This window comes from Mya arenaria, chromosome 5 (genome assembly GCF_026914265.1).
Source record: "Mya arenaria isolate MELC-2E11 chromosome 5, ASM2691426v1".
Taxonomy (NCBI): Eukaryota; Metazoa; Mollusca; class Bivalvia; order Myida; family Myidae; genus Mya; species Mya arenaria.
This window is the reverse complement of record NC_069126.1, coordinates 56,416,496-56,426,251: the sequence shown is the minus strand read 5'-3', so window position 1 is coordinate 56,426,251 and position 9,756 is coordinate 56,416,496. Positions and strand designations below refer to the sequence as shown.

At 32.4% G+C, this 9,756-nt stretch overlaps 1 long non-coding RNA gene across 1 annotated transcript; it reads left to right on the top strand.

Moving 5' to 3' along the window:
- The first annotated feature begins 1,878 nt into the window (after positions 1-1,878).
- On the top strand, positions 1,879-5,062 carry LOC128234318 (uncharacterized). Its single transcript, XR_008260927.1, has 3 exons — positions 1,879-1,934; positions 3,269-3,403; positions 4,980-5,062. It is a non-coding gene; the product is annotated as an uncharacterized LOC128234318 (long non-coding RNA).
- The last annotated feature ends 4,694 nt before the right edge of the window (positions 5,063-9,756 follow it).

Genomic DNA, 9,756 nt, shown 5'->3' with positions numbered 1-9,756 from the left:
TCGCTCTTCGGTTATATTTAACATATTTAGTTTCACTGTTAACAACATTTCCTATGCTTACAAGATTGATATACCTTAGTTCCTAATAAATTAAGGGGCAGTTAATAAGAAAATAAATCTCCTTTTCAACAATAGCATATCCATTTATTTAAAGACAATATGTACAAAATATCCTCTATCAATATGTAAATGTCGTCATGTTTAATATTGAATGGGTTACTTGAGCATCTGAAATTTGATAAAATTCATTTCAATTGGAATGATAACGGCATCGAAAGATATTTCCAGAGAGTTACAGCCGATTTAAACAGCGTCGTCTTTATACTGCGATTTTCAAAGCATAGTCAAAGAAAGAAGGTAGTGCAGAATGATTGGATTCTTTCCACCGTGATGGTTAATTCCCTTTGTTTGCCACTGTTCTTATACTTCCAACTCAATGGTCAGAAAATTCATTTAACATTAAAATGGTTGATGTATTGGACTGACATTCCAAAACCATTTTTCAAGTGGATACTTATTAAAAGGAAGAAGATCGCACGAGTTGGTCCTCAATTTTGCATCCATTGCATGGAGACTGACTTGCTAAGCGTCTTCTGATACACCCAGTCACATTTTGAAAGAGATGTATTATTTTGTTACGCATTTCATTACATTTTAAATGAAAATGGTTTTACTGAGATTAGGTATGTCGATTTTTTTTAATCAGTTTGGTCTGTAGAAAGAAATTATCTATGCGATGTAATTGTCATATTTACAATAAAAACATTGAAAAGATAAAACATCTAAAATGGAAAAAAATACTAAACACTGATGAACGACTTCTTTATAAGCAGTCTACAGTCCTCTTGTATATAAGCAAGGTTTCTGGTGTTTTTTAAGAAATTGGAAATTATACAACAACGAATATTTCTGTATCTATTATGCAAATCCTTTAAAATATGTTTCCATTTTTCTATTTTTAAAAGATTAAAAATGACTGATAATAAACTTGAAGGCTTTTTCTCGTTTTAAATTAATCGTTTCATATTTTACTGAGAATCGCTGAATTATGATGATAAACGATGGCAAATTTAGAAACAAGAAAAGTTGCCCTAAGAAACACATTATGTAGTGGCAAATAGTATGCATAGTGTGTGAAAAACTAGTCAGGGCGACGCCAAAGACATAGAACAAATAATCACAAATCAATCACTTCAAAATGTTCATGTTTTGAGATAAGGTGTTCTGGTGTTTCCTTTTCAGATGATTTCCACGATGAAGGTAACAATGAAAAAGATACTATGCTACCTGCTGCTTCCTTTATTCGCCAACACTGTCTCAGGTACATGATTGACGTTTCAAATCATTTCGAACATGGGTCATCTCGGGTCAAGCACTTTCCGCAAAACAAAACTACTTATTTATTCGATCTCTGTGAAACTTGGTCATTGTCTCGCTCAAGAATAAATACGTGTCATCGTGCTGATTACGCTGGTGAGCAATATAGGGTCACCATGGCAGTCTTCATTATCACAATTTATCGAACACTTAAATTATTTTGCATTGCTTTCGAGTTGTAGTTTAGTTATTGTTGTCCGTCTGTACACTTATTTTGACTATAATTTTAGGAGAAATAATGACAGCATCTGGCCAATTTGCAGACAGTACATATGTCGTACAGACTGGAAGCTCGGTGACATTGACCTGCAGTAACAGCGATAAAGCTACCTCTGTTACATAGCAGATAAATATGAAACTGTTCTTGGTTCATGCAGTGTTTTTATGGGAGCATTCACATGTACCCCAAGGTTATCATATACTGTGGATGAGTCTGATGCGTCAGTCAATTACTTTAGATATGTCATTAGTAGTTTCCAGACAAGTAATTGTGGAACATAGGTGTGAATTGGCAACAGATCCAACAGTGTCTTCTTCAATAAGTGTTGAGCATGAAGGTAAGGAATTAACCATTTTCTCTGAGGGATTTGTGACCGCCACGGGCCTTATTCTACTTATATTTATTTACTTAAAATTTCCTAACAGTTATTCATATAGCATCTTAGTGAAATTTAGCTTAAATTTGATAACGATTGTTCTAAATTCTAGATTAATGAAATCGATGCATATGCGTTGATTATTTAGACCATTGGATTGATTGTTTATTTTAATAATTTTGGTGTACAAACGTTTCTAGTTGTCTTTATATGAAATAAAGGAAAAAGGTTGAAAATATACACTATGATGGTTTATAAATTTTGGTTTATGTTGTGTATGTGCACAATAAATTTACGGGGCATTCATTTTGTAATGTAACAGAAGCTCTATATTGATTAATTGTTCAGAAAATTACCCATACATTTTTCTAGTATTCATTCAGTAATTTATATATAATCACATTCAAGTATTTGGATTATTTTGACTGGTTCCCTTTGTATTCGCCAAAAAGGCACTGCACAATCTTTGTAAAACATTTTTTACAGACAAAAGAAGTTCCATTTTTATAGTTGAAAGAAAAAAATATAGCCAGCGTAAATAATTCCTATAATGTATGGTAACGGCATGCCTTTAAAGTAAGTTTGGCTTGTCATGAATTTCTGGAATATTTATATATATATTCTTTAGTTATGAAATTTTATAGCCTAAAATTGTCAAAAGAGGGTATACTTGAGGTTTTAAGGTAATGAGTCTGTTATAAGAGTTAAAGGCGAATATATAGTTATATAATATATATGTTAGGCCCTTAAATATTTCAAAGAAGTTTAAATTGGTGTATTTAGTGCGCTGGTGCACGCCCACGTTTCGCATCATCAGTCAGTAGGAAACTAAGCATTTGAAGATATGAGAAAACCTAATAGTTTTCTGTCCAGAGCCATTACTTTGTCATATAAAGCCAGAAATTATTTCAACTTATATAAAGCGTGTGTGTTTGTTTATTCGCAAATTTTGCTAGCTTCAATGAATAACAGATATATTATTGCCCTTTAGTAAATAAATAGTAATTAAAATCATTCAAGTAGAGTCGTTTCTTTGGAACTCATTTTATAAACGTTTTATTGATTCCAATTTAACTTCTTGTAAGGTACATTATGACCAATTGATTTCGCCTACATCGGGTCAGTGTAACTTGAGTGATGGTCGGTATTGGTTATTGTAAAATTGCCTAAATTTGAAGGACTTTAGTGCCTCAATGAAAAATCAATGTTGTGCATTTATTCTCAAAACACCTCAAGCAAGTCTAGCTTATGTTTGACTAACTGTCCAAGGGGCATAAAACGTCCGTTGTTTTTAGTTTACTACGATGATCCATGTGGCTCTACGTGTGGAACATGCGAAGTCAACTCCTTTGAATGCCAGCATCAACCAACAAATGTGTATGTAAAGGGGGTACAATTCCAGATCCAGATGATTCAGCAAAATGCCTAAGGTATATTTTATTCCGATTTTAATGGTGTGTATGTATGTCGTCATCTATAGTAGACAGTAATAGATATACATGTGGATTCGCGTTCCTGTGCTTTCAAGATTTAAAATTGAATATGCTAAGCATATGCCATGAAGTGGAACAAATCTGTTCATGATCAGTTAAACCTATGGAAATATGTATAAGGGACGATTGGAAAGTTCGCGAAATTAGGAATAGTACATGCACTGCATAACATGTAAAGAGACCCGCAACTAACTTTATACAAATAAATAAATTTTAAATAAGTTTGTGCAAATCTAAGTACCTAGAATGATGTCCAATGTCCAAAAAAAATAAAAATCTGATTCCGGTTTTGTTTGATGTCAGCAAAATGTCTTATACATTTAAAGGCAAACCAATATATATTATCTTAAGAGTGTTTGTTCCATATCTGTTAACATATAACGAGGAAAGTAGGAATGATTAAACACCGTTTTACCCAAATGAATAAATGGTAAATTTTGCAAACGTGACCAAAGAATCGTATAAACAAATAATTAAGTTCGTAGTTACGTTATTAAAAATTTCACTAAACAGTAATGATCTGTCAAAGAAAATACGATCTATTGAAAATTACCAAATACGATGTATTCAAAGTTACCAGTTTATAAAAGATAACTATAAAATTTAAGATATCCTAATTTCTAATTCCAGTATTTTGTAATGTATGTACGTAACATGTAAGGTGCATGAAACATACAATACATGCTATGATCTACTATTATTTTATCTAGTTAGTAATGAAATCTGTTTTCGAATATAAGTATTCGATTTATTCTGCCTTTTTATATCTTATTTTACGTGATATGTTAGATATGTTATCAATTGAATTGTCCATTAAAATCATGGTTTCAGTGAAAATTAGTCTGAATAACAAATTTCAACACACATTTAAGGATTGAACTTCGACCTTTTGCATTTTATTGGGGAAGGGTATGCAATGGGGCTGTTCAAAATGTGTGGAGTCCGAAGGAAAAGCCAAAGGACGCGAGAAGACTTGGTGTTAAACTGAGCTGTTTCTTCTGAACGTTCCTGGATGCACTACAATATGTTATTGTTTCATTTCCTCGATTTCATGTTTTGTCAGAGGCTTTATGTTTGCCCAAATGTCAATTTCAAATTCCGATATAAGTCGTCATCATTGTCATTTAATATTTCTTAAACTGTTCCATCCATCCTGAAATCAAAATCTATATTAAAATCATTCAAATTATTGTTGCTCATTTCTTTTAATTGCTTTACTGCAGATTTTAGGTTTGCAGGTTGCCAATAATTTTACTTCGATTTCATTGAAATAAAATAGTTCCGTAGTAAATAAGCCCCGCCCATAAGTATTATTGCGCCCAATGTCAGGACAGATGTATCGAACAAATGCGATTTCGATGGGAAATACCATTGCACAGAAATAATGTTAACTTGATAAACAACAACCATCGTTAAGGAATGAAGTGTTAATGTAAATATACATGTTTTAAAATTAAGTATGTGTTCATGTAAAGTTTTGATGTCTAATAATGTACAATTTATTGTATTGCAGTTATGTCGATGTGATGATTGGGTGATCTAAAAAAAGGGCGTAGCATACCTGCGATTGATGTTTTTTCATCCGGTCAATAAAACACATTTTCTATGCATTTTATATTGTTATGTATTACAAAAGTTTGAAACTACCTTCCAAATTCAAAAATAAAATAAAATATAAATTTAAATGATATAAAAATTATTGTTGTACACGGAATGCGCATTGTTAAAACCTATCAATATGACGTTGATATGAAATGTGTCATTGGGTCCAAAAAGTCAAAAGTTGCTTGACTCTCATTTGGTCAATTGCACTCCTTTAATTGTCTCTGTCAACACTACTTTGAAAATCTAACGACGCCATTCTGATGAACAAAAACATTAATCGATTTAAAGTATTAATAAACGTACATTCCGTGCACATTTTGGCTTCTAAAGAATATAAATCATATGTGTAAAAATGTTTCCTCGAAATTGACCGTAACCGCTGCATTTTATTAGTGAATACTACGGTTCGATCCTCCATCAAGATATTGTACCCAATACAACTGAAGGTGCACAAATAATTCATTTTGGATTTTTATATCCACCTGAAAACAGGTAATACATTATTATTCTGAATTACTGATTTTTATAATAACTTTCTACTACATGGCAACTATATCATATAAACGAATAGTGGTTATACCCCATAAACATTTTAAAACGTTGTTCTACTCTAGCATTAGTGAACTTTGTTAAACTATTATTAGTTTACTGACTTGTTGGAAATACGGTTAGGCCATAAAGTACAAACTTCAGATCTGGCGTATATCCCGACACTTACGTATCATTAATACATATGAAACATTATTGTCCATGTGGCCTGAGAAAAAGCTGTAATGTGTCAGTGTTAATAAGCAAAGCTAGATGTGTAAACAATATATCGGTTTGTCCATGCATGCATGAGCAAATGCGGTTCTATTCATACGTACATGAGAAAATGTTGTTTTTTAGCAAAGGAGGGTTTGTAAATGTTCTTTGTTCATATTTTCTATTAACAATATTTCATCGGAAATATGGGTTGTTATAGAAAAAAATGTCGTTGGGCGCGAGGACGATCGGGTGGCCTGGCGGGTGTAAAACAATGTTTATCGTCTAATAATTTATGGATTGATTGATAGTGTTCAGACTTGTTTCGTATGTAGCTTATGTTAAGATCTAGATTGAACTAACTTTTTAGGGTTATGACGTCAAAGTCAAGGTAAGTCTTGCTTAAAATGGAAAAATGGTTTCCATCCTACATTTCTTGCCAGAATAGATGGATAATATGGATATAACTTGGTGTGTTGGGTAAAACATTGGAATAGCTAGCCTGAAATTGTTTTTGAACGGGTTTAAGACAATGTCAGGGTTCTTATAATTAAAAATATAAATATGGGTTCCCTCTATAACCTTTAATGACAGGTGATGAAACATTGCGTGTATGTTACCTATGTGAGAAGCAAGATTGGGATTTATTATCATGGTGTGTGGGGTAAAGGTCAATGTCAATGGTATTTAAAATAGAAATAAATGTTTCCGCTCGAACAACTTAGTTAGAATCGATGGATAGGGATAAATGTTGGTGTATAAGTAGCTGAAGTGAAGAGGTATCTAGGGATTTCTTTTGATATGATTGGGGTCAATGTTAAATTTACTTAGCATAGAAAAATGGTTTCCGAACAATAACTTGAGTTAAGATTGTTGTGAAGTAAACAAACTTGGATTGTAGGAAGCTGGTGTGAGGAGCTGGCTTGGTATTGCTTTGAGGAGGATGTGACAAGGTTAAGATCAGCGCAACTTTAAATTGCAGATTGGATTCCGACCAATAACTTTTCAGCATGGATGAAGAGTGATGAAATATGGTGTGTAGGTACTTGATGTGATAAGCTAGTTTAGGATTGCTTTTGAATGGGGTTAAGGTAAAGGTCATGAAACGTAGTGCATAGGTTACATAAGACCCTTAACTTTAGTAATATTCAGTTGTGTCACTTTTACTTTTTCTTAAAGCTAAAGAGAAAGGCTGCTGCTTTTTTCGTAACTTATGTTAGAAATGCTTTCGTTATAATTTCTAATTGCCGATATGGCAAGCTTAATTCGCCTTCCGGCGCTCCTAATATTTTTTTTATTATTAGAGCTGGGTTTTATAAATATAAGACACTATGTGACACAATTTCGTACAAGGTGACACAGAGTACATGCGTCATGCTACTTTCTGGGCAATATTTATGTCAAAATGACAGTGTAAATAATACAACGATAAAGATTCTTTGTGAACCATAACAACATATCTAAGATAAACTTTCTTACCACTAAGCCTGATTAATTCCATTATGTAAAAGGAACCAAACGTAAAGCCATATCATTTTATATTTTTGTAAAGCGTCTGCTTGCGTCTAGCTGCTGAGTTATGTGAGAATATAAAATGTGGTTAGATAAACTAAAATAAAATTTATCTTTGAAAGTGTACGTCTTTTGAATACGGCACTTTCCCAATTTGACACGATACATGTTTGCAATATGTTATCAATACTGCAGACAAACAGTTATTAGTTTTTCCGACCAATAACTTCTGTTTCTGTACGTTTCAATACCTTTGACACATATTGAGAAGGAAGGAAGCGTCAAATGACCCTGAGCAGTCGGTTTGCCACAATGAGTCGTTGCTATCACATCGATCAAATTGATGATAAAGATCATCACAGGGTCATATTGAACATTTGATGTTTGTTTTTGTTTGACACAGTGGTGAGCAAATGTAAGCACTTAAGCTGGCGTTTAGGGTCCAAAAACGGGATAAAATGTCCTTGGTTAGTATGCTTTGCATGTTAAATAATATCTTTCTCTTCACTGTTGACAACATTTCCTAACCAGTGAAACTTGTTACCTGGCTTAAGCGTTAATCATCAAATAGTTTTATAATATAACAAATATTCAAAAGGTGAAAGAGTTTTCTAGTTCTGATAATTTAGTATTGGGATGTTTGCTTTCACTTTTATGATGTTCTTTTAAACATCGAAAATGATGCATTGTCTATTATAATGGTTAAGTTGTTTCTTTTGTTTCGTTTTTTTCACTAATGAAATTCGTTTTGGGCTTTTCCAATAAGTAGCAAGATGTAAGAACTAAAATTGACGCATGCCAAGAAACATGAATAGTATAGCCTAAATATTGTAAGGCCTAGTAATGAAATCACTCTATGTTAACTGAAACAATTAACCCACAAAAGAAGTTGATCGATACATAATGTACGTAAACACACAGCAGATATCTAAAGTCTAAAAGTATACACATAAACGTGCCATTGCCCGTGAATTACTCATACCTCCAGTTGTTCTGGATAGTTTTTAATAAATTTGCATTATATGATTATTGAAGAGTATTTTTCTAGTCCATCTGAGGGTTATTACACATATATTTAGTGCGTTGGATATAGTTTACCCTGTAAATTTACCATCATATCTTATTATAATTACAATTCAAATGTTTTATTTTGTGGCGTTAAACTGCTTTGATATTATGTTGAGAATGTACATACTTGATTATGTCATGTTATTTATGCTTTAGTGAAATTTTGATTCCTTCATAGCTTTATTCATTCATTTGGTAGTATACGCTTGTAAACCTTTACAGTATCTTTAAATATAAAGATAATTGATTAAATTCATGTGTGCTTTAGGTTTTTGGCATTTCAATTTAAATACATAGTGTGATTAACTAAAAAAAAATACTTTATTTTATTTGATATTCAGCAAAATGCCATAAATTTAATTGACAATTCATTATAAAATAAAGTTCGTAATACTTTTATAATATTTTATTTTTTACACATTTGCTCACGTTTTCAAACAACGATTTATATGTTGTTCTTGTGAAGTTGCAAACCCACATGATCGTGAACAAGCATTGAACAAAGTGGAAACGGTCGAAGAAGAGAACGAATCTATAAAAAATCAGGAACAATTCCCGTATGTTCACTTTTTTTAGATAGCCTCACAAAGGGAAGTAAGCTACCGGACCGGACGCAACGAAGTAATTGTCTTATTCTAGAAAAAGGCGTTCACGACAGAAGGACTTTGACGTATTCAGCACAATATTTTGATGAAAATCTCACAGACAAACAACTCAAACCTTTAAGCATAATACTGAAAGTAGAATGTGCAGACGGAAACATTGTCCTTTACAATGCTTTTATTAAAGTTAATTTGAAAACACATGGTAATCCCCATTCAGAGCAACTATGGTTATTACTTGTTGAACTGAATTCAACGTCAGGATATCTGTTCTGTTAGGCATAAACATTACAAATGAGATTTGGAAAGAATGTAGAAACAATTGTGGTGAACATTGTTTCTGGTGTTTAGATGAATTGATATGAGATAGAAACTGTTGAAAAAATCATAATAGACAGGATTTACTACGCCGTGCGGACACAGTTAAAAAAATCATTAGCTCGAAACAAAGACATAAGTTGCAGAACAAGCAAAGAAATCAACCACCAGTCGACAAATGCAATAATTCAGGAAACTTTAGAAACAACATTATATTGCATTTATTCAGGAAACTTAAGACATAGAAAAAGCTCCAGTATTTGCCCATTGTAGGTCTAACGCAAAACAAAAATACACAGTTAACGTAATAACATTAACTTCAAGAATGTATACCATTCATCGAAAAGTCATTGCCACAAGTCACCATACATGAAAATGTGTTTGAACAAAGGGAATAGGAATAATCATTGCCAGATGAACTCAAACAGATTTACATTCACT